The sequence below is a fragment of the Bos indicus x Bos taurus genome, unplaced genomic scaffold (genome assembly GCF_003369695.1).
Source record: "Bos indicus x Bos taurus breed Angus x Brahman F1 hybrid unplaced genomic scaffold, Bos_hybrid_MaternalHap_v2.0 tig00011942_arrow_arrow_obj, whole genome shotgun sequence".
In the NCBI taxonomy this organism is placed as follows: Eukaryota; Metazoa; Chordata; class Mammalia; order Artiodactyla; family Bovidae; genus Bos; species Bos indicus x Bos taurus.
In genome coordinates this window covers 1-24,343 of record NW_020868012.1, presented here as the reverse complement: position 1 = coordinate 24,343, position 24,343 = coordinate 1, and the positions used below count along the sequence as shown (strand labels likewise).

At 46.7% G+C, this 24,343-nt stretch overlaps 1 long non-coding RNA gene across 1 annotated transcript; it reads right to left on the bottom strand.

The window, feature by feature from the left end:
• Nucleotides 1–2,690: 2,690 nt before the first annotated feature.
• Nucleotides 2,691–4,600, bottom strand: LOC113889399. The gene is made up of 2 exons (XR_003510246.1): nucleotides 4,394–4,600; nucleotides 2,691–2,932 (listed from the first exon to the last, which is right to left on the bottom strand). It is a non-coding gene; the product is annotated as an uncharacterized LOC113889399 (long non-coding RNA).
• Between the last annotated feature and the right edge of the window lie 19,743 nt (nucleotides 4,601–24,343).

The window sequence follows — 24,343 nt, the reverse complement described above, 5'->3', positions numbered from 1 at the left end:
TACTTCGGGCACCTGATGGGAAGAAGTAACTCATTTGAAAAGATCCTGATGCTGGGAAAGATTGAAGGTGGGGGGAGAAGAGGATGACAGAGGAAGAGATGGTTGGATGGCATCACTGACTTGATGGACATGAGTTTGAGTAACCTCTAGGAGTTACTGATGGACAGGGAGGCCTGGCATGCTGCAGTCCTTGGGGTCACAAAGAGTCAGATATGACTGGGCAACTGAACTGAACTCTAGCATATGAGATCTTAGTTCCCTGGCTAGGGATTGAACCCATGCCCCTTGCATTGGCAGCTGGAGTTTTAACCACTGGACCACCAGGGAAGTCCCTGCTTTTAGTTTTTGTAGCTGCACTAGATGGAGGCAAGAGGTAGAGACAGTTTGGGTCTCACCCCTGAGTAAGCAAGAGAAATGAGACCCAGGACCGAGGTGGAAAGGCTGGCCTTGGACCAGAGCATGAGCCCATTTGGCTCAAGAGTGACATGGGAAAGCCATCATCTTCCCGGTGCTGAAATGACACAAGCATTCCTCCCATGCAGGAGTCCAACATGACACCCAGAAATGTTATGGCAATAAAACATCAACAGATACAAGAATGCAAATTAAAATTAAGTAGAAATTAAAAACTGAAATCCCAACAAAGAATATGATCAAAATTTAATAGAAACAGTACCACGAAACCACACTTAATGGCAGATAAACGTTCCACGATAACAAAACAAACTAAAAATAAAGGATAAAAGGGATACAAGATATATGAGGTGTAAGACTGAGTCCCAAATACAACCTTCGAGATGAAGAAGAGTTGGCAGATGTACCATGGGCATTTCTGTGAAAAAAGAAATATAAAGTTGAGTAAAATGTTGACAGCTGTTATCATTCTTTTCCTCCATTAAACATACACAGGTTTGTCTCTTTTGAGCTGCTAATTTTAGGCTCAAGACATGATTTTAAGCTACTGCTGTATTGATTTCCTGTGGCAGCTGTAGCAAATTGCCACAAGCTACATGGCTTAAAGGATCACATACTTGTCATTGTGGTTCTGAGGATCCAAAGTCCAAATGGGATCTCATTGGCTTCAAATCACGGTGTCAGCAGGATGCTGTTCCTTCTGGAGGCTTCCTTCCTTCTAACTCAGAAAAGCTGCCTGCCCTCCTTGGCTTATGGCCTCTGCACATCAGTGTGAGCTGATGAGAGGCTGGTTTAGCCTCTCAGCGTGCATCTCTGACACTGGTCTGTGTCCCTCCTCCACATCTAAGGCTCCTTGTAATGAGATGGCATTGAGCACAGCCAGATACTCCACGTCATTTCCCTATCTTAAGGCTGAATGGTTAGGTACCTTAATTCACCTGTGCTGTAATTCTCACTTGTCATGTGACTGCCCTTTCAGGCTACTGAAACAGAAACACCATAGGCCAGGTGGCTCTTTCTTTGCACTTTGTTTTTTAACTGAAGGATGATTGCTTTACAGATTTTCGTGGCTTTCTGTCATAGAAAAACAAGAATCATCCGTGGGTTCACCCATGTCCCCTCCCTCTCGAACTTCGTACCATCTCCTTCCCAATCCCACCTTTCTAGCTGGTCTCAGAGCCCCTGTTTGATTTCCCTGAGTCACACAGCAAATCCATGCTGGCTATCTATTTTACATGTGGTATTGTAATAGGTGGCTTACTAACAACAGACCCTTACTTCTCAGTTTTGGAGGCTGGGAGCTCCACGATCAAGACAGACCAGGTGGCTGGCGGACAGCGGTCTCCCTGTGTCCTCAGAGGGCACAAGGGGTGGGCCATCTCTCTGGGGTCTCTTTCATAAAGGCCCTCATTCCACCCAGGAGGGTCCCACCCTCATGACCAAATCACCTCCCAAAGGCCCTGTCTCCTAACACCATCCCCTTGGTGACCTCAGCTTGCACTGAGGGAAGCGTTAGTGCAAAGACCAGAGAACTGCTCATACATACAGTGTGCACCAGCAAGGCTCTTGGTTTAACTAGCAAACCCTCTGAAGAAACTGCAAGCAGGCTGAGGTCAGCCTGCTCGCCCCACCCCCTGCGGTCTCTGTGTTCTGTGCTGTGTTGTCTTCATTGAATTGTGCTTTCCACAGGACTTGTTTTTCCATAGCATCTAGTTGCATCATTTCATGTACACACAGAGAGACATGCTTCATCCATGTCAACTCTGTCATTCAGTTGATGACAATTTGTGAAGCAATGTCTCATCTCAATGCCCAGCACATACAGGAATAGGACAATCCATGCCTATAGAGATCTTATAGCCCCAAAGGGAATCAGAAGGGTATCCACGTGCGCACAAGGCAGGAGTAAGAAGCACAAACCAAATGGAAGTGAGGGCTGCAGGGGACAGGGGAAGGGGGTTTCCTCCTGGAGCGGGGGCGGGGGCTTTCCTATGGGACTGGTGTGCTGGTGATTCTGGACCCCTGGGGTACATGTTTGAGGAGAGACGCGGGGCAGGACATGGTGCCCTGGGCTGGGAAGTAGGAAGGACAGCAGACATAGGGGCTGGGGAAGGTCAGGCCCCCAAGGAACAGGGGGTCACACCCCTGGGAGCACAGAGCATCCCACCACAATTCCCCAATGGTCCGCATGGGGAGCTCAGAGAGCATCCTCAGGGATTTCAGAATTCGCCTGGGATCAGACACCACACAACAACCTCAATGACCAATGGGAAAGATTCTTTAACTTTGAACAAAATTTATTCTGGTTTAAATTTTAGACGTTCTGTCGAAGGGCGCAGTTTCAGTCTCCGCATCGGTCCCGGCCGCATCTTCGCCTTCTTCTACCACGACCTGCAGCATTTTATTCGGGGCCCGAAACAGGTGCCAATCTGTCTCGTGCGTCCAGGGCACCTGATCGGCACACAGAAGCCTCTATTTATACGGCAGGTTACATGATTTCTTACTCCTTGAGTAAATCCTAAAAAGAGAATGAAGAGGGAAAAATGTGTCAGCAGGAAAGCGGCATCTCGAGAAGGCCAGCTGTGTCCCCTCTGAGCGAGGCCCTGGGGCTTTCTGTGCTGAGATGCGGACATGGCCTCGTGACAACAAGATGTGAATCCAGGACCTCGTTGACCAGCTTCCAGACAGACACTGACCCTGCCCACGCTCTGGTGGACCCTCACATTTCCAGAACCAGAGGCTGAGGGACTGGGGTGTGAGGACCCTGGTTGTGTCCACCACGAGGGCAAAGACCGGGAAGCTCTGCTACATCCACCTTCTCACCAGGAGTCAGAAGCGGCCCGTAGGTTCTATTTTCACTGTTTAGTTTTCCACCTCATGGAGTCAGTCAAGTAGTGCAGCTGAGATAGGAGGAAAAGATGCAGCTGAAAGTGTAAGAACTGTTTAAAGAGAACTTATTCTCAAAGCAACTTACAGCTGACAGTGACAATGGTTCAGAAAAAAAAGTTTTGTATCATCGTCTCTACTGACTCAGAACGCTCTCAGCGCTGGTGCGAGTCAGCCCCTCTCCTCCTCCCTTTGTGGTTTCCTCCCGACCAGAGGCCTTCCCGTCTTCCTCACACGCCTTTTTCCTCTTGACCACAAGGCACCTTTGGTCCCTCTCTAGTTCCCCATCCAGGGATAGAACCCGGGCCACACTCCTTACACCCCCGTCCTCTCTCCCTGCCACTGGGCTAAGAGTTGGGTTACAGTCTTAAACAACACTGATCAAACAAGGCCTTTTCAACTTGATTTTGACATCTAATCACTTGTCTCAGGTCTCAGTCTCTGCATCCTCTCCCTCTCTCCCTCCCTCCCTCCTTCCTTCCTACATATTTTCATCCCATTTCCGGAAATATCAAGGGTAAGATTAAACTCAGACAGCCTATCCTGCACACTGCTTTGGATGTGCTGCCTCCCAGCTGTGGAGAGAGGGTTGCATTGTCAGCGACGTGTCCTGGAGGACCTTCCTGCTGAGGAGACTCAGCACGGAGCATCCCAAAGGGAGCTCCTGAAGCCCAGGCTCGGCCTGACTCTCCTCTGGACTTGTCTGGTCACCCAGAGCCACCACCCTTCAAATAGAAAGATTTATAAAGAGACATTCTGTACTTCTGTCATGGGACAAAATCAAATTTCTTGCTTTTATGAAAAAGAAAAAAAGGAGAGTCACTTAACAGAGGCAACTTCTGTTTCCTCCTCATGAAACCAATGAGGAGATGGGCTCAGAAGCTTGACTCGCTAGAGTGGCTTAGAAACAACCTGGAATTTTGCAGGGCGGTTCTCAGAACCCTCTTGCTACTGAGGACTCAGTGCTGGCTTCTCAGAAGCACCAAATATGGTGGGTTTAGTCTGACCACGTGTAGATGGGGGTAGCAGGACAGAAGGAGGTAGAAACAGGAGAGAGAGCCCACGGCTCCCCCTGGGGCTCCCACGAGCTCACCTGACCCAGCAGACAGGACCAGGAAGAGGAGTGCGAGGAGCAGGTGATGGAGCCTCATGCTGGCGTCCCGAGCTCTGCGGCTGATGCTAGAGAAGAGGCTGCTCTTGCTGCTTTAAAAAGGTCCCAGGTTCCGGGAGGATTTCTGCGCTGGCTATGGATTTGGTTATTAGGAACTGGTTAACTGAACCTCTTCCCTGTGTGTCATGGGAGTGGCCTTTATAGCACAAAGCAGGGGCAGTCACTTGTATGCTAATGAGGCTGTGGAAACCCCAGGAAAAGCTTTCCTGCTGCCCTTTTAACCACAAACTTCTCCTTGGCAGTCAGTTCAGCTGGTGGGCAGGGGTGTGGCAAGGGGCACAGACTTGCCTGTTTCCCCTGGCAGGGGCACAGACTTCTTGCGGAACCTTAGCTTACCCACTCCTAGCCCCACCTTCGCCCTTCCAGGGCTTTGAAACTGCCCACTGTTTTCCTGTGTAGAAGGAAATGGCACCCCACTCCAGTACTCTTGCCTGGAAAATTCCATGGATGGAGGATCCTGGTGGGCTACACTTCATGGGGTTGCAGAGAGTCAGACATGAAAGGGAGACTTCACTTTCTTTATTTCTATACTTCCTTTTGGCCTTGAAGAAGCACAAGCTGGAATCAAGATTGCAGGGAAAAATATCAATAACCTCAAATATGCAGATGATACCACCCTTAGGGCAGAAAGTTAAGAGGAACTAAAAAGCCTCTTGATGAAAGTGAACGAGGAGAGTGAAAATGTTGTCTTAAAGCTCAACATTCAGAAAACTAAGATCATGGCATCCGGTCCCATCACTTCATGGAAGATACATGGGAAAACAGTGGAAACAGTGTCAGACTTTATTTTTTGGGACTCGAAAATCACAGCAGATGGTGATTGCAGCTGTGAAATTAAAAGACGCCTATTCCTTGAAAGGAAAGTTATAACCAACCTAGATAGCATTTAAAAAGCAGAGATATTACTTTGCCAAAAAATGTCAAGGCTATGGTTTTCCCATTGTCATGTATGGATGTGAGAGTTGGACTGTGAAGAAAGCTGAGTGCCAAAAAATTGATGCTTTTGAACTGTGGTGTTGGAGAAGACTCTTGAGAGTCCCTTGGACTGCAAGGAGATCCAACCAGTCCATCCTAAAGGAGATCAGTCCTGGGTGTTCTTTGGAAGGACTGATGCTGAGGCTGAAACTCCAATCCTTTGGCCATGTCATGCGAAGAGTTGACTCATTGGAAAAGACCCTGATGCTGGGAGGGATTGGGGCCAGGAGGAGAAGGGGACGACAGAGGATGAGATGGCTGGATGGCATCACCAACTCGATGGACATGAGTTTGAGTGAACTCTGGAAGTTGGTGATGGACAGGGAGGCCTGGCATGCTGCAATTCATGGGTTCGCAAAGAGTTGGACACTACTGAGCGACTCAACTGAACTGAACTGATAGTTCCTTTTGGAGAAGGAAATGGCAACCTGCTCCAGTGTTCTTGCCTGGTGAGTCCCATGGACTGAGGAGCCTGGTGGGCTGCAGTCTACGGGGTTGCAGAGAGTCGGACATGACTAAGCAAATAACACATACACTGTTTCCATGAAAGGCTGTTTCAGGCCCAAATAGGGACTAACTCGTTCAGAGGCAGTTTCACTCCCTGGGCAAGACTTGCTGACTCCCAGCATCCGCAGAGACAGCCATGCTCTTTCTGGCCCCTGGAGCACTGAGGGAAGAGACCCAGTGGTCCTGACCTGCTCCCCACACCAGCTAGCCTGTTATGGGATGGCAGCAACAGTCGCCGCCAAAATCTTGGTTTTCTTTGCCCACCAGAGCTGAATAAAAATTGTGGAGACAGAGTTTGGAGGAAACAGAAAGATGGCTTTAATCATTAAGCCGGCAGAAGGGAGAACTCGATAGGTTCCTGCCTCAAGGAGCCTGTCTCCCCTCCATCGGGAATCCAGGGGATCATACAGTCGGGGCTCACAGTCAGGGCTTGGAGATATGGGACAAAAGGTGTAGGGGTCCTGAATTCTCTCTTTTGCACTGTTGGGAAACTGTCAATACCCCAGTGTTAGGTAGCTAGGTATTTGGGTCTGGCAGTTGGTCCCGGTGGTTGGGTCCATAGTCCTTTGGGGATTTCCTGGTGACTTTCTTCTTGTAATACAAAAGGGGGAAAGCAATCCACTAGGGGTGGCTTCCAAAGAGAGTGCACCATAAAGTTAAGCATCAACATGAGGTTAAAATAGAGCAAAGAGAGGTACCAAACTACAAGGGGAGGTTTATGATGCCATTAAGTTAAGTATCAGGACGTGGCTAGAATAAGTTAAAGGATAATAGATGCAGAATGTGGCTCCTGCAGAAATGGAGGGCCATAAGTGTCAGTGTTCACATAATAGGTTAGTCTTCTGCAAAGAAAAAACTTGGTTATCAATACAGACTGTAGGTTAGGAACAGTTCAAGTGGAGAAAGACACAAAAGGGAAAAAAGAAAGAAAGAGGGGGAAAAAAACTTTTATTAATTCTCTGCAACACAATCACACACCTGTCTCATGAAATCTCAGTGGGACACGTGATGGGCAGATGGGTGCTCTGTTTCCCTTTATCAGAGACAGAGTGGGAGGATGACGCTGCCACTGAACGCACATTCCCAGCCTAGTATCACGAAGCAGGCCCAGCAGTGGGGACCCCTTCACTGGGTTGAGAGGGACCTCCATCACTAAGTAACATCCCTCACTTAGTAACATCCGTCCATCTCAGTGTTGGAGAGACACTGACCTGGCTTTTCAGAAACACTAAATCTCAGGATGGAACTTGCCATACAGCTCTGAGTAGAACTCCAAGCCCTTTAGAAATGTGGGAACCCAGGAGGACCACATCCTGAAGGAGCCCCCGGAGCTTCAGTCCTGTTCAGGTCCCCCGCTGTGGCTCAGAGTCTTGCATCTGAGGCTCGGCAAAGCCATGGAAGCTGCCTTGAGCAGACAGAGTCCCTGGCTGGCACCCAGGGATAGGATTTTTCTGATGGAAAATAAGTTGTCTTGATCATAGTTCCTCGTGGTTTAGCTCTAAATGATATTTGAGAGCGGTAGATATCATCTACATATATATATATATATATATATATATATATATATATACAAATTATCTATACATAAGATATATATATATATATCTGTTCTTTTATGGACCTTGCAGGCAAAATCTATACTACAGGGTCAATTTATAAACACGCTATAGTACTACACTGGAGAAAGAAGTGAGACTGAATCATTGTCTACTGTGTCTCTTCATTGAAAATGATGTTTTTCAGGGAATTCTGCTTAATGTTATGTGACAGCTTGGATGGGAAGGAAGTTTGGGGCAGAATGGATACATGTATATGCATGGCTGAGTCTCTTGGCTGTCCACCTGAAACTATCACAACATTATTAATCAGCTTTCCTCCACAGTTTTTTAAAAAATAATTTTAAAAAATGCTGTTTTATGAGACTTCCTTGAAGAGTGGGTAAGAGTGGTAAGAGTGGGTAAGACTCTGTACTCCCAAGCATAGCACATCACGTAAGTAGATCCCACATGCCACAACTACGACCTCAGTTCAGTTCAGTTCAGTCGCTCAGTGATGTCTGACTCTTTGTGACCCCATGAACTGCAGCACGCCAGGCCTCCCTGTCCATCACCAACTCTTGGAGTTCACTCAAACTCACATCCAATGAGTCCATGAATCCATCCAGGCATCTCATCCTCTGTCGTCCCCTTCTCCTTCTGCCCCCCATCCTTCCCAGCATCAGGGTCTTTTCCAATGAGTCAACACTTCACATGAGGTGGCCAAAGTACTGGAGTTTCAGCTTTAGCATCAGTCCTTCCAAAGAACACCCAGGACTGATCTCCTTTAGAATGGACTGGTTAGATCTCCTTGCAGTCCAAGGTACCCTCAGGAGGCTTCTCCAACACCACAGTTCAAAAGCATCAATTCTTTGGCACTCAGCTTTCTTCATAGTCCAACCCTCACATCCATACATGACCAGAGGAAAAACCATAGCCTTGACTAGACGGAACTTTGTTGGCAAAGTAATGTCTCTGCTTATTATATGCTATGTAGGTTGGTCATAACTTTCCTTCCAAGGTGTAAGCATCTTTTAATTTCATGGCTGCAATCACCATCTGCAGTGATTTGGGAGCCCAAAAAAATAAAGTGCAACACTGTTTCCACTGTTTCCCCATCTATTTCCCACGAAGTGATGGAACCAGATCCATGATCTTAGTTTTCTGAATGTTGAACTTTAAGCCAACTTTTTCACTCTCCTCTTTGACCTTCATCAAGAGGCTTTTTAGTTCCTCTTCACTTTCTGCCATAAGGGTGGTGTCATCTGCATATCTGAGGTTATTGATATTTCTCCTGGCAATCTTGATTCCAGCTTGTGCTTCTTCCAGCCCAGGGTTTCTCATGATGTACTGTGCATATAAGTTAAATGAGCAGGGTGACAATATACCGCCTTGACGTACTCCTTTTCCTATTTGGAACCAGTCTGGTGTTCCGTGTCCAGTTATAACTGTTGCTTCCTGATCTACATATAGGTTTCTCAAGAAGCAGGTCATGTGGTCTGATATTCGCATCTCTTTCAGAATTTTCTACAACCTAGTACAGCCTAAATAAATAAACAGAACAAAAATTGGTGTGTTTTAGTGATCTATGGTTTGCAGCACAGCAGATTTTTTTTTTTCTTTTAAGGAAGCTGATGATGCAGTTTTATGTGCAAGACCAGGCATGACTTTTCATAGAAGGGCATTTCCAAAAAGGGTCAGGGTGTCATGGTGAGTTTCAAGGGAGTTTCCTGCCATGGTTCCTCACCAGTTGGAAAACGGCCCTTGTCAGGAATTGGACAATTGCAGTGGCTTATTTTTCCTTGGCAAGGTCTAAAGATGAGTCCTTTGCAGCTATGTTAATCCTGCAGATAGCACCCAGGGGCATCTCTGTACATCAGGGAAGGGTCCTGTTGCCTCAGCAAGGAGGTCACACACCCAAGAAAGCATGGGGTGGCTCACCAGAAACCAGAGATGAATTCATATAGAATAGAGGGAAGGGTTATTTTTAGGTCAAGTCTACATGAACTGTTAGTTTTCCCAGGTTCAAAGCCAAACAAGGCCATGTGGATCGTGGTTGCTTCATGCCTGGGCTGAGAGTTAACTCATGGATTCATTCTTTAAAGGGAAGATAAATGCTGTGTCCCCAAACCCTTAACCTGTGAGTCGGAAATTGAGGCAGGGTCTTTCCAGCAAAGCGCCTCAGTTCCTCAGGTAAGAAGGGGAGTCCCAGTTCTACAGATAAGATTTTGAAGACCAAATCCCTTTACATCTATGACTCCACAAACAGGTGTTCTCAGCATGGAGCCCTGGGTGTTAATGGGCAGAGGCCGTTGTCCCCAGTTCCCTTGTCCTATGGACGGGCCGGGCGTCATGGCTTCTGACAGTCACGTGGAGACCTACCCTGAGAAGGGGGCCAGGGCTGGGTCTAATGCTGTGCTCTCCCACTGACACTTTTACTAGTTTCTTATTTGAAATTGTCCCACAATTATATTTTACAATGAGCCTTGCTCAGTAGCTGGTCACTTTTATTCAAATTATCTCTTTGAATTCCCCTAAACAAACCCACCAGGTAGGTATGACCCAAGGTTTATACAAGATGGTCCCGAGGACTAGAAAGCCATGTCTGAGGCCACAGGCAAAACTGACTTAAACAGTCGATTAAAATTGGCTGCAAATCCAACAAAAAGTTGTGTCCAAGGCCATAGTCAACTAAGTGGCAGTGATGTAACTTGGAGCAAAATCGACCTCTCTTCCAATGTTCCTGCCTGTCTCCTGCAGTCACCACAGTGTCCTGAGAGCTTTACCAGGACATTCTCCTATAACTGGAAAGCCTGAATACTGCTGTCAAATGCCAGCTACCTGGTGCTAATGAGATCGGAATTGGGCGGGGCACAACCTTTAAAAGAATGATGGGGACTTCCCTGGTGGTCCACTGGTTAAGAATCTGCCTTGGAGCACAGGGGATGTGGATTTAGTCTCTGGCCTGGGCACTAGGATTCCACATGAAAGAAAGAAAGTGAAGTCGCTCAGTTGTGTCCGACTCTTTGTGACCCCATGGACCTTTGGCCACCAGGCTCCTCTGTCCATGGAATTATCCAGGCAAGAATACTGCAGTGGGTTGCCATTTCCTTCTCCACATGCCATGAGGAAACTAAGCCAGTGTGCTGAGATGAATATCCTGCATACCACAACTAAGACCTGAAGTAAATATACGTTTTTAAATCCCTTTGTAACACGGCAGCTAGGTGACACACCCAGAGGCGCCGTGACAATTCCAAGGCTGACCGGAAAGGTCAAAAAGGAGGTGCTGACCCAGTTCCTGGAAATCCCAACCCTTTCTGCAAAATAGCTGGAATACTCCTCCCACTCATTAGCCTATGAAATGACCCACCCCTATAAACACCGACAGCCCCATACCCTGGTGCTGGGCTTGCTTTCCAAGATGGCCCACACTCTCTGTGTAGCGTGTTTCCTCCCTGGATTGACCTTCCTTCACCATGACTCGCTCTTGAGTCCCTGCTTATGCGAAGTCAAGTCCCCATATTTGGCGACCATCCCAGGGACTCGGACGTGACCTGGGATGCGACCATCCTCTCTCACCCCACTCTCTTTCCCGCAACACTGCTGCCATCTCCTCCAGCCTCAGAGATCACTGGAGTGTTAAAAGAGCATCATCTTTTCAGTTTGTTCATTGTTTCCTTTGCTGTGCAGAAGCTTTTCAGTTCAATGGATCCTACAATTTAGCTTTGTTTTTGTGGCTTGTGCTTTTGGTGTCAAGCTCAAAATCATCCTTGTGAAGACCCATGCCAAAGAACTTTTCTCCTATGCTTTCTTTTAGGAGTTTTGTGGTTTCAGGAGTTTTGTGATTTTTGTAAACCTTTAATCTATCTTGCATTGAATTTTGTGTATGGTATAAGAGATCTTACTTGCTCAACCAGGGATGGAAACTGTGCCCCCTGCATTGAAAATTTGGAATCTTAACCACTGGATGGTCAGGGAAATTCCAACTATAACTGCTTATTTGTCTGTCTCTCCAGTTATTCCTGTAAGTTTTCTTTAAGAATTTTAAAATTCCTTTGCTAAGTACATTCTGATTCAGTATTCGTATGTATTCTTGATGAATTAAACATTTTATCGTTAGGATAAATATCAGCTCTCTATATCTGGTCCTTGTCCTAAAAGTTACTTGACTGTGCTGTGCTTAGTCACTCAGGCATGTCTGACCCTTTGTGACCCCATAGCCTGTAGCCTGCAGGCTCTTCTGTCCATGGGGATTCTCCAGGCAAGAATACTGGAGTGGGTTGCCACGCCCTCCTCTAGGGCATCTTCCAAACCAGGGATCAAACCAGGTCTCTTGCATTGGAGGTAGCTTCTTTACCATCTGAGCCACCAGGAAAGCCTGTCAATTAACCAATACAGCCTAACATGTTTTTTTTTAATTAATGTTTCCATAGCATATCTGTCAGCTCAACAGTAAAGAATCTGCTTGAGATGTAGGAGATGAAGAGACATGGTTTTGATCCCTGGGTCAGGGGACATTCCCCAGAGGAGGGCTTGGGAACACATTGCAGTAATCTTGACTGGATGATTCCATGGGGTTCTCAAGAGAGTTGGGCACAACTGAGGGTCTAAACAATGACCACAGCAGATCTGTTTCCATCCTTTCATTTTAAATCCACTTGCCTTTATATTTGATATCTCAAGTGGGTTCTTTATAGTTAGTTTACATCTGATCCTTTTTTTTTTTTTTTTTTTTTTTACTGAAATGACCATCTCTCTCCTTAAGATAGGGTCTAGAATCTTAGCATCAGACTTTATCCCATCAAGGTGAGCCAAAATCCTATCTAGTATCATAGACTTCGTTTTTCAGTTTTTCAGAGCAGTTTTAGAATTGAACGAGAAGCACAGAGTTTTTAGGCAGGCTACACAGGCAGGCTACAGTCAATGGGGTCACAAAGAGTCAGCACTTCCACATTCCACAGAGTAGCAGAGTCAGACACAACTGCAGTGACTTAGCACAAAGGCACACACCCCTGATTCCAATGCCCACTGCTGGTTTTCTGTCCAGAAGTAAAGATACCTGCACTCTCTGAACTTTGACCCCTCTCTCTTAGACTCAGAAGAATTGTTGGTCTGTTTGGGTTCTTGTTGCCTGAGCTTTAGGCCTGGAAATCTGTAGAGACTGGAGATGTCATAAGTCTCACTTCACTTGTTTTCTTTTCTTTTTTAAAAAATGGTTAAGCACATAACATTTAATCAGCGAATTCATTAATTTGGCTGCCTTGGACCTTAATCATGCCAGGCAGGATCTCAGTTGTGGCATGTGGGATCTAGTTCCCTGACCAGGGGTGGACCCAGGCCCCCTGCATTGAGAGCACAGAATCCCAGCCGCCAGACCACCAGGGAAGTCCCTCACCTCACTTGTTTTCTTCTCTCCTCAATTATGGTCCTGGACTGCTTGTGCCAGAGTCTGAATCAGTAGTTTTACAGGTTTTGCCTGGTTCCTTAGTTGTGTACTGTAGGAGGGCAGTATACAGTCCCATCACAGTCCATTTATTTTTTTAAATGCTGAATTCTTCAGTCCAAGCTCTTGTCTTTGAAGGTGTGCCCTTTCTTCCTGAGATAATCAGGTAAACAACTCCCCTCACCTCGGCAAGATTCCTGTTCTCTCCTGGAGCTGCGTGTTCCTGAATGATGCCCCTTGCTTTAGTTCCTGCTGAAGATCCCAGTCCCTTCGAGCTTTCCTGTTATTTTTCTGCATGTTTCAGGGGCAGTGATGCAGGTTCTATGAACAGGTTTCCGTCACTCTGGCTCCTTTTGTTTCCCTCCCTTTCCTTCCCATCCTCTTTCTATATCCTCAGCCTGTCTCATCTTGTGGAGGGGAAACTGCTAAAGGAGAGGTAACCCAGCTCCAAGCTTGTGTAGACGGTGGTTGCAGTGAGCTGCCTGTACCACCTCATTTATTTTACCCAGCAGCTTCAGGCAGGAGGTAAGACCTTAGAAACGGGAGCTCTGTCCACTCTGCTCAGAGGGGATGGGGGGTGGAGGTCTCCTCTGATGGACCATGGGAGGAAGGAAGCAATGGAAACCACGTGGCCGCTGGTCGGCGGGGCTTTGCAGAGACCCACCATCATCACCCAGGGTCTCTGGGGAAGCTCTTCCCTGAGCCCTGCGCTCCCCGGGAGTGGCTGCTTCCTAAGCCTCCCCCACTCCCCAGTCCTCTGCCCACCCCCAAACCTACTCCTGGCTTCCCAGCCCTGGCATTTGGGGCTGCCCTTCTTGTTATGTGTTTCTTAGCTTCTGTTCATTTCTCCCACCAGCTATATCTCTGTGTGTCAGTTATAGCAGGGTTGCAAAAACACGTTGTCCACATAATGCTAACACAATCTCAGCTGTAGTCTGTGGTCAAGTTTTGGTGAAGAAACTGATTTTCCAAGACTGTCTTTTGTCTATTTGCTGGGGGTGGGAGGGGGAGGGCGGGGGAGGGGTGTTCTGCAAAGGTTCTGCAACCCAGGAAAAGTTACTTCAGAGGGTAGACACATACAGCCCATTCCTGAGCGGCTTTCTTGGGGTGCCTCCCATCTTTTTCCTCTTCACTTGTCCACATTTGGTCGTGAGTCAGTCAGAGTTCAACACAGAAATAACCCATTTCTTTAAGGAATCATCTCACACCATTATGAAAGTAAGTCCCAAAACAAACAAACATTTTGGCAAGTCCCCAAACAAACAGATCCAGTGCCAGTGCGGTAGACCAGCAGGACTCAGGGGGGAGCTGATCCTTGAGTTCAAATCTGAAGGCTGGCTGCTGGCAGAATTCCTTCCCTTTGGGTGGAAGTCAGTCTTTGTTCAGGCCTTCAACTGATTGGATGAGGCCCACCCATGTCACGCAGGGGTAATAATAACCTGGTTTACCAAAGTCCACTGATTTAAATGTAGGTCTCATTTCCAAACATCCTCACAGAAACACCCAGAATGACGTCTGGCCAAATATCTGGGCAGCAAGGCCGAGCCGCCTCCATACCTGAGATGAAGCACCGCAGGGAGGTTCTCAGATTCGCTCTTCTGTGTCTTGTCTCCCTTTTCCTCACAGTGTGGGTTTCCAGCCATTAGAAGCTTTTAGATGGACAGCATTTGTGGTCCGGTAGAGGTGAGAGGACACATGGAAGTGGTCCTCCATCACTCCTGTCTGGCCCATTTACCCATTTTAAAATGAGACCTAAAGGGCTCTTTTTATTACAAACCCTGCATTTTGTCTTTGACAATTTTCAACTGAAGAAGAGCTTGCATAGAGTGAGGAGCACAGATCCTGAGTGTCCAGCTGGAACCCGCATCCCTGTCAAACTCTGGGATGGCCCCATCCAGCCCCAAGTGATCTTGACCCCCTCCCCTCCTCCTCTCCGATCCTCTCCGGCTCATCTCGTCTGCAGAACTCTGTAGAATCTTGGTGGGGAGGTAAGGACACTTTCTCAGCAGTGCAAGGACCTCCAGCTTTGTATTCCAGTAGTTCTGATAAGTTCCCATAGTTTAATGCCAGTAGTTCTCAACTCACATGGTTTTTCATTGTAGTTTATCGTTAAATAACATTTACCCTCATCTTCACTGAATGGTGGGCATTAGTCCCTTGGACTACAAGGAGATCCAACCAGTCAATCCTAAGGGAAATCAAACCAGAATATTCATTGGAAGCCAAATACTGATGCTCCAAAGCTTTGGCCACCTGATGCAAAGAGCCAACTCATTGGGAAAGACCCTGATCCTTGGAAAAATTGAGGGCACAAGAGGAGGTGGCAGCAGAGGACGAGATGTTTGGATGGCATCACAGTCTCATGGACACGAACTTGAGCAAACTCGGGGAGATAGTGAAGGACAGAGGAGCCTGGAGTGCTGCAATCCGTGGGGTCACAGAGTTAGACATGACTGGGAAAGCAACTGAACAACAATAAGAACAACAACAGTGACCTCTGGGAGGGGGAAGGGACCAAGAACTTGTCTGGGTTTGGCTCCTGACAGGTACTGCATGAAGGCTTTTGCCTCAGTGACTGTGGAGCCAACACTGAGAACCAAGGAGGGCTTGGTCGTTTACTGGGCTCAGATTATACATGTGGCCTCTGCAGCAGGGAGCTGGAGGCACCACCAGGGTGGCAAATGGAGCCCAGGGTGTCCTGCACTATTTTCTGCTATTCTCAGCCTGTGAATCACCAGTGTTGTGGACAGACTGCCCCCTGTGGGTCTGATGCACTCAGGAGGCTCTGAAAACAGATAAAAAATAGAGGCTTTTTACTTAGGAGACCTAAAACTTACACAGCACACTCTCCCTACCATGGTGTCAGGTAAGGAGAGAATGCATGGGGGGCCTAGGCTTTTGCTTTTGTTCAGGTATAGGGTTGGGGTTCTGGGTTTTCGAGGATGCTGCTGCTGCCACTGCTAAGTTGCATCAATCATGTCCAACTCTGTGTGACCCTTAGAAGGCAGCCCACCAGGCTCCCCCGTCCCTGGGATTTTCCAGGAAAGAATACTAGAGTGGGTTGCCAGTGCCTTCTCCATTCAAGGATGCACTATTGGTGAATTGAAAACATACGAGGGAGAATTTAAAGTGTAGGAAGAGAAACCAACAAACAAGTGACCCAAATGGTCAGTTACAGGAAATCAACCAAGGTTTCTAAAACAAAGGAGCCTGGGGAGGGGGCCGTGGCCTGGCCCTTCCCTGGTGTTTTTGGAGTTCTGTGAGTCAGTCTAGCAAATCATACAACCTGAAGGGGGAGGTACTGGGATTCCTGAGTTTGTAGCCAAGTCGGGCAGAAGTGTGGGGGAGCTGGGGACCCAAGAGTTGGCATCTGAGGTGGGACAGTCTTGTGGAACTGGGATCATACCTGTGAGGCTGCCCCTCCTTCTGGGGTGGTTAGTGTCAGAACTGAGCTGAAGCCATGGGCACACAGTTGGTGTCAAGAAGGGAAAACACACAAACAAAACCCTCTCAGCCAGGACCTGTGAACCCTCTGAAATCTCAGTGTTAAGCAACCACTCTCGACTTCCACCTCCTGTCTTTCTGGCTCAACCCTTTGTAGATGAAGAACCTAGAATCCTTGACCTGATGCTGCTAAGCCCCTTCTCACGCCCCCGGGTTCAGCCTGTTTTCAGGATGCCTCATGCACAGCAGGTCCTGTCTCCCCACTAGCCCTGCTTGGACGCCTCCTTCCCCTCCGCTTGCCTTCACTCCCCATGACTGCTTCACGCGGCACCTCTTCCAAAGCTCCTGTCAGCTCCCCACACCCACTTTCAGCTGAGAGACGTCACGCCAGGTTTTCAAAGAAAATCAAAGCAACCAGAAATGAATTTCCCCAGTTGCGGCCCCCAGGTGTGTCCATGTCTGTGCCCAGTGTGGCGTGGGATTCTCTCCAAGCTCCTGCACACCTTCCTGTCTCTTCTCCCTGCCCCCTTCCCTGGTACCCACCACCTCCTTTTTCTTTCAGCATCTTTGGAGAGATTCTGAGTGGTTTCTGTTTGATGATGACTCATCTTGTTCAGGTGAAATATTCCTGTCCTATTTTTCTTAATTTATTTTATTTAACTTCTTGCTTTACTGATTCTTTTTTTGTTTGTTTGTTTTTTAATTTGTTCTGGCTCTTAGCTGTTGCATGCAGAATCTTTAGTTGTGACACATGAACTCTTAGTTGAGGCATGTGGGATCTAGTTCCCTGACCAGGGATCGAACCATGCCTCAGCATTGGGAGCTCAGAGTCTTAAGCACTGGACCACCAGGGCTTGCCCTGTACAATCTGCTTAAAGAAGTTTTGTAAGGGGGGTAGACAGAATTGGGTTCCAGGCTACAGGGATTTCTCCCTATGATGCATGACTGTTACTATGAATACCTTCTTTCAATGGGTAACCAATGAGAATAACACAAATGGACCATCCACATTCTCATAACCAGATTCACAACTGTTGCCTCCTAAGAAGACTGCTTCCTACCAGTGTGGCCCCTCATGCGATGGTTAAGTTAGCACATCTCTTCTCCTTCCTGAAGCTGAGCTTCCTGTGTTATACAGCAGCTTCCCACTAGCTAGCTGTTTTTCATATGGTGGGATTATAACAGTCTTTTACCTTCACTTCCTGAATCCAGTCTACATATAGCTAACAAGTTTTTTCCATATTACAAAGTTGACAGTGTTATTTTCTCATTTAAAGTCCTTCAGTTTCTTCTCTTGCTTACAAGACAAATTCAAATATCCAAACCTGAGTCTACATATCCTACAGTGTTCCTTTTTCTTTACCAAAGGACACATGACTTCCAAATTCATATTGAAATCTACACCTTTCTATCTTTGCCTATGATCTTCCTTTTTTCCAGGACTGGCTTCACCACTGTGTGTGTGTCTGCCTCATAAATACTGACTCATCCCTTAGACCATAAATCAAAAACTGACCTCACAGCAAAGATTTCTCAACCTATCCCCCTGCTCCCACACCCACACTATAGGAACAGGAACAGCCCTTCCTTCCTTGAAGACCCTCCTCCTCACTGCAGTGAATAGTGATGAACTGTTACAGTGTGGATCTATTTGATTCAGCTGAAAGCCCCTGCATTCTGGGAGCATATTTTGTTCATTTTGTACCTGATTGTGCCTAGGAAACTGGAAATCGTGGGAGCAGAGGAAATGGGTTTCAGGAAGAATGGTGCTGAGCCCAGCTGCCCTGTGCCTGGAAAGGGGCCAGAAGAGTGCTAGAAACTGACAACCAGGTGATGCCCGGAGGGACCCATCTGACTCCTATCTTTGTGTAATTCCTCTCACTTGAGTGCTTTGCCCAGAAACTTCAAGGATTAGATTACTATACCTGGAGTAAACATGAAGCAGGAGGATAAGCCACAATTCGAGTAATGTACTTCCTTTTATTAAGCAGGAGGGACAAACATATTTTCCCCAGAGGCAGATAATTTGGCTTTTACTTAGTGCAGGAAGTATCTTTTGCTAAGAAACCGTTCATCAGAGCCTAGTGTCAGCAGGTGGGAGCCGTGGGCTCTGATGCTGTAGCATCTCAGTTGGAGGGACCCTAAGTGATCATCGCCGGAGAAGGCAATGGCACCCACTCCAGTACTGTTGCCTGGAAAATCCCATGAACGGAGGAGCCTGGTAGGCTGCAGTCCATGTGGTCGCTGAGCATCGGACACGACTGAGCAATTTCACTTTCACTTTTCACTTTCATGCATTGGAGATGGAAATGCCAACCCACTCCAGTGTTCTTGCCTGGAGAATCCCAAGGACGGGGGAGCCTGGTAGGCTGGCGTCTACGGGATCACACAGAGTCGGACACGACTGAAGTGACTCAGCAGCAGCAGCAGCAAGTGATCATCACATTTTCCAGATGAGAAACTAAGGTCTAGAAAAGAGAGGCTACTTCCCAGGGGTCCAGAGGCAAGTGGCATCTCTGGAGCCACAGCCCCAGTTTCCTGACTCTATAATTGGTGTTTTCTCAGTTAATGCTGAGACTCATTATGACACTCTTTCATGGAGGAAGTGTCTAGAGTTCTGAATAATAATCGGAAGAGAAATCAGAAATAAAAGAAGATTAAAAAGGTGAAATTAAGCAATGTTGTGCTATTTCCTTTTATGGACACTTTTTAATATTATTGCCAAAGTATTTTTGTCATTTTGAAACTAAACCATTTTTTGTCTCCCTATTCAAATGCACCTGATGAAGAAACCCTCCACAGACCAAGGTACTGAAGACCCCAAGACTCTTCACCTCTTCTCAGCTGAGTTCCTTGCTTCCCCGCCCCTGCCGCCTACTTTCCTGGTGATTCAATGGTTAAAGTGCACGTCTAGGTATGATTTACTGCGTTGTCTCCCCAGACAGGTTTTCTCTCTTTTTCTTGCTGGCATGCTGCCTATTTCCTCTTGATTTCCTCCCTTCTGCAGGGGGATCTGACCATCCGAGCCCTAAGGCCATGCCACGGTGTCACAGAGAGCTGTTCTCCACCTTCTATCTCCTCCAGTCCTCAGTGTTCTGGGTACTGCCTAGCGTTCGGACCCTCTGACACCCTCCACTCCCCCAGCAGCTCAGCTCTCCAGGGTCGGCGGTGATTGGCTCCCTGAGCTTGCTGAGGCAGGGGCAATGACGAGGCCCCCGCATTTTGCTGCCTCGCATCCCCTCCCCAACACACATACAGCTTTTACAATCGAAAATGAGAAGGAATTTTCGAAAATAAAACGGTCTTCTTGCACTCTCATGATTTTTTTTTTATTTTTTTGCTAACATTTACAGAGAGAATTGATCCATCCTAAGCAAGCTATTGCACACACCACAATGAGGTGAGGCTTCATGGGCTAGAGTATTTCTTAATACAGGTAATTCGTCAATGTATTCTTGAGTGAAAAGCACCAAAGGATACCAGATAAGGGGCTTCCCAGATGGCTCTAGTAACAAAGAGCCCACGTGCCAATGCAGGAGATGCAGTTTTGATGCCTGGTCGGGAAGATCCCCTGGAGAAGGGAATGGCAACCCATTCCAGTATCCTTTGCCATGGACAGAGGAGCCTGGTGGGTGACAATCCATGGGGTCGCAAAGAGTGGACCACAAGCGAGTGACTAAACAACTGGACCAGCTTGATTAACGAATTCTGAGCGGAAGTGACATTTCCCTTCAGGGCTGGGGCCATTAATCGCCAGCACGAGAGTCCTGAGAGTGCTTTGCTCGGACACAGGACCAGCAGCACCCCACGGTGGTGGCTGATTCTCGGGGGGTGGGGGGTTTGATCAGAGCACCCGGGCCTTCCCGGGTTGGCATCATTGGACAGAATTAACTTTGGCTCTTTGAAGATACTAAGATCTGGAGGCGCTGTCACCACAGCACAGCCTGGAGCATGCTGTCACCTGAGGAGGGCTGCAGGGAAATGCAGGACACCCAGCTTCGCTTGATTACTGGTGAGCAACACATTACCTTGTAGGATAAGTATGTCCTGAGTGATGCACAGATCACATTTGAGCTAAAGTATTTGTTGATTTCATGTAATTCAGTAAGTACTCTAGTTTTCTGGGATTGTTGAATATTTAATAAAACAAGGTCTTTGGGTCAAACCCACTTGGGCTTGAGTTCAAGTGCTCCCTACATTCAATCTGCACTCCTTTGAACAATTACTTCATTTCTTAATCCCAACTTGTAAAATGGCCTACCCCGTAAATTTTGCTATGAGGAATATATTTGGGATAAAACATTAAAAGTTTCATTGTTTTAGTTAAGGAGGAAGTTCAGTTCAGTTCAGGCGCTCAGTCGTGTCTGACTCTTTGTGACCCCATGAATTGCAGCACGCCAGCCCTCCTTGTCCATCACCAACTCCCAGAGTTCACTCAAACTCATGTCCCTCGAGGCGGTGATGCCATCCAGCCATCTCATCCTCTGTCATCCCCTTCTCCTCCTGTCCCCAATCCCTCCGGCATCAAGGTCTTTTCAATGAGTCAGCTCTTCGCATGAGGTGGCCAAAATATTGGAGCTTCAGCTTCAGCATCAGTCCTTCCAATGAACACCCAGGACTGATCTCCTTTAGGATGGACTTGTTGGATCTCCATGCAGTCCAAGGGACTCTCAAGAGTCTTCTCCAACACCACAGTTCAAAAGCATCAATTTTCCGCACTCAGCTTTTTTCACAGTCCAACTCGCACATCCATTACATGACCACTGGGAAAAACCACAGCCTTGACTTCACGGACTTTTGTTGGCAAAGTAATAATATCTCCGCTTTCAATATACTATCTTGGTTGGTCCTAACTTTCCTTCAAGGAATAAGTGTCTTTTAATTTCATGCCTGCAGCCACCATCTGCAGTGATTTGGAGCCGCCAAAAATAAAGTCTGGCACTGTTTCCACTGTTTCCCCATCTCTTTGCCATGAAGTGATGGGACCAGATACCATGGTCTTAGTTTTCTGAATGTTGAGGTTTAAGCCACCATTTTCACTCTCCTTGTTCACTTTCATCAAGAGGCTTTTTAGTTCCTCTTCACTTTCTATCAAAAGGATGGTGTGAAGCTGCATATCTGACGTTATGTAATTCTCCTGGCAATCTTGATTCCAGCTTGTGCTTCTTCAGCCCAGAATTTCTCATGAGTACATGCATATAAGTTAAATAAGCAGGGTGACCATAACAGCCTTGACGTACTCTTTTTCCTATTTGGAGCCATTCTATTGTTCCATGTCCAGTTTCTAACTGTTGCTTCCTGACCTGCAACAGGTCTCAGAAGAGGCCAGTCACGTCGTCTGGTATTCCCATCTCGTTCAGACTTTTCCACAGTTTATTGTGATCCACACATCAAAGGTTTTGGCATACTCAAAAAAAACAGAAATAGATGTTTTTCTGGAACTCTCTTGCTTTTTCAATGATCCACCAGATGTTGGCAATTTGATCTCTGGTTCCTTTGCCTTTTCCAAAACCAGCTTGAACATCTGGAAGCTCATGGTTCATGTACTGCTGAAAGCCTGGCTTGGAGAATTTTGAGCTCTGCTTTACTGGCGTGGAGATGAGTGCAATTGTGTGTTCGTTTGGCATTCTTTGCATTGCCTTTCTTTGGGATTGGAAGAGGTCAACATGATTTCCTATTATTATTAGCATTACTGTTAGTCCGTGGAATGATTTGTAAGCCGTAAAGTCCCCTGTAATGTTTTCTATCACCATTACCCATTTATGGGTTTACCACCAACTAGTTAAGGGCAATCATGGGAGGCTATTTTTCACTTCTTTAAACTTGTCTTTCATTATGTGTAAATGGAGCAGGTCTCATATGCTATGCTTCTCTCAGATTTGATATTATTCCCTTCAGCACCTCACTGGATGAGGAATCAACTTGACCTTCCTACTCTAGGCTCCACGGTCATGCACCGTTCACCCGACCAGTTGCATCTGCCACTTAACCCGATGTTGTGTGGATAAGACACACAAGTAAGAGGAAGAGAAGGTAGAGTAGCTTCATGATGGGAAAGAGTTTCGGAATTCCAAGTAGACCCAGTGTCTGGTGGCACACCTGAATCGGGGCAGGCGATCTGGGAGAGAGTTTGAGAAGACTTCAGGTGAAAGAAAGTGCTTTTATCCCAGCAGAGATGTTCAGCTGGGCCTGGGCCTAATTTGAGGATGTTTCATCTTTGGACACATGGTCCAAGTGTTTACCTGTCGAAAGGAAGAGGTTGCAAGAAGTCAGGGTTTCCACATGATTCTCACTTCTGCTTATGGCTCTGAGGTTTGGAGCATTTTTTGGAGAGAAATCATAAAAAACACTGAATTCTGTTAGAAAATATTCATTTCTTTTTTCACCTTTATTTCATGTCTGCATCTGTCCATTTCTCCTTTCAGAATAACCACTCTCAATCCATGGGTTGCAAAGAGTGAACACGACTAATTGACTGAACAACAACAACCCACCCAACACACTTACAGCTTTTTACAATCGAAAAATGAGAAGGAATTTTCGAAATTTAAAACGGTCTTCTTGCACTCTCATGATTTTTTTTTTTTTTTGCTGCTAACATTTACAGAGAGAATTGATCCATCCTAAGCAAGCTATTGCACACACCACAATGAGGTGAGGCTTCATGGCCTAGAGTATTTCTTAATACAGGTAATTTGTCAATGTATTCTTGAGTGAAAAGCACCAAAGGATACCAGATAAGGGGCTTCCCAGATGGCTCTAGTAACAAAGAGCCCACGTGCCAATGCAGGAGATGCAGTTTTGATGCCTGGGTCGGGAAGATCCCCTGGAGAAGGGAATGGCATCCCACTCTGTATCCTTGCCTGGGTGTCCCATGGACAGAGAAGCCGGTTGGCTACAGTCCATGGGGTCACAAGGGTTTCACGTAACTCAAGTGACTTAGTACACATGCATACCAGGGTAAATCATTGATATGTTTTGCATGTCTTCCTTCTCTCCACTTGGTTTTCCTTTATAGTGCTCATATTTCTTCTTTCTTCATATGTAAGTCTCAAAAGTAAACAAGTCTTGTTTTATTATGTACAGTCTCAGCACCTAGAAGAGTTCCTGGCATAGAGCAGGTAGTCAAACATTTGTTTCTATGAATAGGTACTAGTGTGAAGAGTCAACATATAGGTGAATAAATAAATGGATGAATGGAGAGAATGAGGGAGGAAAGCAGAAAAGAAAGGAAGGCTTGGGCATAATCCTTAGGGTTTTGAAGGCCTGTAGAGAGCCATTAAGTTGCTTTATCCCAAAGTGTTCCTGAGCACAAGCACCCACTCACCCATTCCCAACATAACAGGTCAAAACAGGTCATAATACGTCATGGTCTTTAGCCTTCACTCACGACCTCTCTTCCATCTTACCTGAACTATATGTTTCTGACGTTTTCTCTGTCCTGAGGCAACTTAGCAATAAAATGTTTTCCCTTTAATCTTTTGATCAGCATTTGAATCTTTCACTAAGTGAAATCTATTTTAGTTTAGTGACATCAACCTAAAAACAGAGCAAGTGTTTGTAGCAAGCTGTTAAATAAGTCTTACTTAATTCTACAGAATAGCTGTGAGGGTTTTACTTCCTTGGCCCCAGCAACAGTACTTTTACAATAATAGAAAGAAAGTATAGACTACAGGCAATGGCCGCCTCTCTATTACTTTTATACTGAAAGTGATCCTTTCCCTGACTCCCTAATTGTATGCATCTATTCCCACCCCTTCTTCAACTATAGATCTCTCTCTCTCTCTCCTGGAAACCTACCTTGCAGATGGCTCCTCTGCCCTTCAGGTGGATGTGGCAGAGACACTGGGAGCCCCTGTCCATGGCTACATGATTAGAGGCTAGGACAAACAAGGGTGGAGGAAAGGGTGAGTGAGGTCACACAGGATGCCTCCTGATCCCCGTTGGCAGGAGTCATCCTGGCGG